Here is a 3,670-nt window from a genome sequence, read left to right on the forward strand (position 1 = left end):
TAAAATTCAATAGCACGTCAAAAAAATAATTCACCATGACCAAGTGGGATTCATACCAGGTATGCAGGGATGGTTCAACATTAGAAAAACAACTAATGTAATCCACCACATAAATAAAACAAAAGACAAGAATCACATGATTTTATCAATTGATGCAGAAAAGGCATTTCACAAAGTTCAACACCCATTCATGATACAAACTCTCAGCAAAACAGGAATAGAAGGAAAATTCCTCAACATAATAAAGGGCATTTATACAAAGCCAACAGCCAACATTACCCTAAATGGAGAGAGCCTGAAATCATTCCCATTGAGATCAGGAATCAGACAAGGAAGCCCTTTATCAACACTCTTATTCAACATTGTGTTGGAGGTCCTAGCCAAAGCAATTAGGCTAGATAAAGAAATAAAGCGCATCCAGATTGGCAAGGAAGAAGTAAAAGTATCTCTTTTGCAGATGACATGATCTTATACACAGAAAACCCTAAGGAAGCCTCCAGAAAACTACTGAAACTAATAGAAAAGTTCAGCAGAGTATCGGGATACAAGATAAACATACAAAAATTAGTTGGATTCCTCTACAGCAACAAAAAGAACATCAGAGAGGAAATCACCAAATCAATGCCATTTACAGTAGCCCCCAAGGAGATAAAATACTTAGGAATAAATCTTACCAGAGATGTAAATGACTTATACAAAGAAAACTACAGTACACTTCTGCAAGAAACCAAAAGAGACTTACGTAAGTAGAAAAAACATACCTTGCTCATGGATAGGAAGACTGAACATTATAAAAATGTCTATTCTACCAAAAGCAATCTATACATTTAATACAATTCTGATCCAAATCCCAATGACATTCTTTAATGAGATGGAGAAACAAATCACCAACTTCATATGGAAGGGAAAGAGGCCCCGGATAAATAAGGCATTACTGAAAAAGAAGAACAAAGTGGGAGGCCTTACTTTACCTGATTGTAGAACGTATTATACCACCACAGTAGGCAAAACAGCCTGGTACTGGTACAACGACAGATACATGGACCTATGGAACAGAATGGAGAATCTAGACATAAATCCATCCACATATGAGCAGCTGATATTGACAAAGGCCCCAAAACAGTTAAATGGGGAAAAGACAGTCTTTTTAAAAAATGGTACTGGCATAACTGGATATTCATCTGCAAAAAAAAAAAGAAACAAGACCCATACCTCACTCCACATACAAAAACTAGCTCAAAATGGGTCAAAGACCTAAATATAAAATCTGAAATGAAAAATATCATGGAAGAAAAAATAGGGACAATGTTAGGAGCCCTAATACATGGCATAAACAGTGTACAAAACATCATTAAGAATGCAGAACAAAAACTAGATAACTGGGAGCTCCTAAAAATCAAACACCTATGCTCATCAAAAGACTTCACCAAAAGAGTAAAAAGACTACCTACAGACTGGGAAAAAGTTTTTAGCTATGACATTTCCGATCAGTGCCTGATCTCTAAAATCTACATGATACCGCAACAACTCAACTACAAAAAGACAAATAACCCAATTTAAAAATGGGCAAAGGATATGAACAGACACTTCACTAAAGAAGACATTCGCCAGATGGTCTTCGCAGAGTCGCCGCGGTTTTCTGCTTCAGCAGTGCTTGAACGGAACCCGGCGCTGGGCAACATTTCCCTAGCTGGCCATTCCCAGCCAGCTTTCCACCACCTCCTCACAGCAGCACCCTCAGACGCCCCAAGGCCTACGCCGCTCCAGCACCTCACAGCCACCGCCGCCGCCTCTCCTCAACCGCCGCCATGACGACCGCGTCCACCTCGCAGGTGCGCCAGAACTACCATCAGGACTTGGAGGCCGCCGTCAAATGCCAGATCAACCTGGAGCTCTACACCTCCTACGTCTACCTGTCAATGTCTTACTACTTTGACGGCGATGATGTGGCTCTGAAGAACTTTGCCAAATATTTTCTTCACCAATCTCATGAAGAGAGAGAACATGCTGAGAAACTGATGAAGCTGCAGCACCAACGAGGTGGCCGAGTCTTCCTTCAGGATATCAAGAACCCAGACTATGACGATTGGGAAAGCGGGGTGAATGCAATGGAGTGTGCGTTACACTTGGAAAAAAGTGTGAATCAGTCACTACTGGAACTGCACAAACTGGCCACGGATAAGAACCACCCCCATTTGTGTGACTTCATTGAGACCCATTACCTTCATGAGCAGGTGAAATCCATCAAAGAATTGGGTGACTACATAACCAATTTATACAAGATGGGAGCCCCGCAATCTGGCCTGGCAGAGTATCTCTTTGACAAGCCCACCCTGGGAGACAGTGCTGGAGAAAGCTAAGCTTTAGCCTGGCTCCCCCACAGCTTCAGGGGTGACTTCCATGGTCACCAAGACAGCAGCACATGCATGTTGGGTTTACCTTTACCTTTTTTTTTTTTCTATAAATTGTACCAAAACATGCACTGAAGTTCTTTTGTTTGTGCCATTCCTTCAAATAAAGTGATTTGTTACCCCCCCCCCCAAAAAAGAAGACATTCGGGTAGCTAACGGATACATGAGGAAATGCTCACGATCATTAGCCATTAGAGACATGCAGATCAAAACTACAATGAGATTCTATCTCACTCCAACAAGGCTGGCATTAATCCAAAATACACAAAATAATAAATGTTGGTGAGGCTGTGGAGAGACTGGAACACTTATACACTGCTGGTGGGAATGTAAAATGGTACAACCACTTTCTAAATTGATTTGGCACTTCCTTAAAACTAGAAATAGAACTACCATAAGATCCAGCAATCCCACTCCTCAGAATATATCCTAGAGAAATAAGAGTCTTTACACAAACAGATACATGCACACCTATGTTTATGCAGCGCTGTTTACAATAGCAAAAAGATGGAAGCAACCAAGGTGCCCATCAACGGATGAATGGATAAATAAATTATGGTATAGTCACACAGTGGAATACTACGCATCAATAAAGAACAGTGAGGAATCTGTGAAACATTTCATAACATGGAGGAACCTGGAAGGCATTATGCTGAGTGAAATTACTCAGTTTCAAGAGGACAAACATTGTATAAGACCACTATTATAAGAGCTTGAGAAATAGTTTAAACTGAGAAGAAAACATTCTTTTGTGTGTGCGAGAGGAGGGAGGGAGGCAGGGTGGGAAAGGGGTATTCACTAATTAGATGGTAGATAAGAACTACTTTAGGTGACAGGAAAGACAGCACACAATACAGGGGAGGTCAGCATAACTGGACTAAACCAAAAGCAAAGAAGTTTCCTGAATAAACTGAATGCTTCGAAGGCCAGTGTAGCAGGGGCAGGTTTTGGGGACCATGGTTTCAGAGGACATCTAAGTCAATTGGCATAATAAAATCTATTAAGAAAACATTCTGCATCCCACTTTGAAGAGTAGTGTCTGGGGTCTTAAACGCTAGCAAGCAGCCATCTAAGATGCATCAATTGGTCTCAACCCACCTGGATCAAAGGAGAATGAAGAACACCAAGGACACAAGGTAATTATGAGCCCAAGAGACAGAAAGGGCCACATGAACCAGAGACTACATCAGCCTGAGACCAGAAGAACTAGATGGTGCCCGGCTACAACCGATCACTGCCCTGACAGGGAACACAACAGA

The 3,670-nt window shown here is 41.5% G+C and overlaps 1 pseudogene; it reads left to right on the top strand.

Moving 5' to 3' along the window:
* Window positions 1–1,792: 1,792 nt before the first annotated feature.
* On the top strand, window positions 1,793–2,406 carry LOC100672023 (ferritin heavy chain-like; annotated as a pseudogene).
* Window positions 2,407–3,670: the final 1,264 nt, after the last annotated feature.

The sequence above is a fragment of the Loxodonta africana genome, chromosome 9 (assembly GCF_030014295.1).
Source record: "Loxodonta africana isolate mLoxAfr1 chromosome 9, mLoxAfr1.hap2, whole genome shotgun sequence".
NCBI lineage: Eukaryota > Metazoa > Chordata > Mammalia > Proboscidea > Elephantidae > Loxodonta > Loxodonta africana.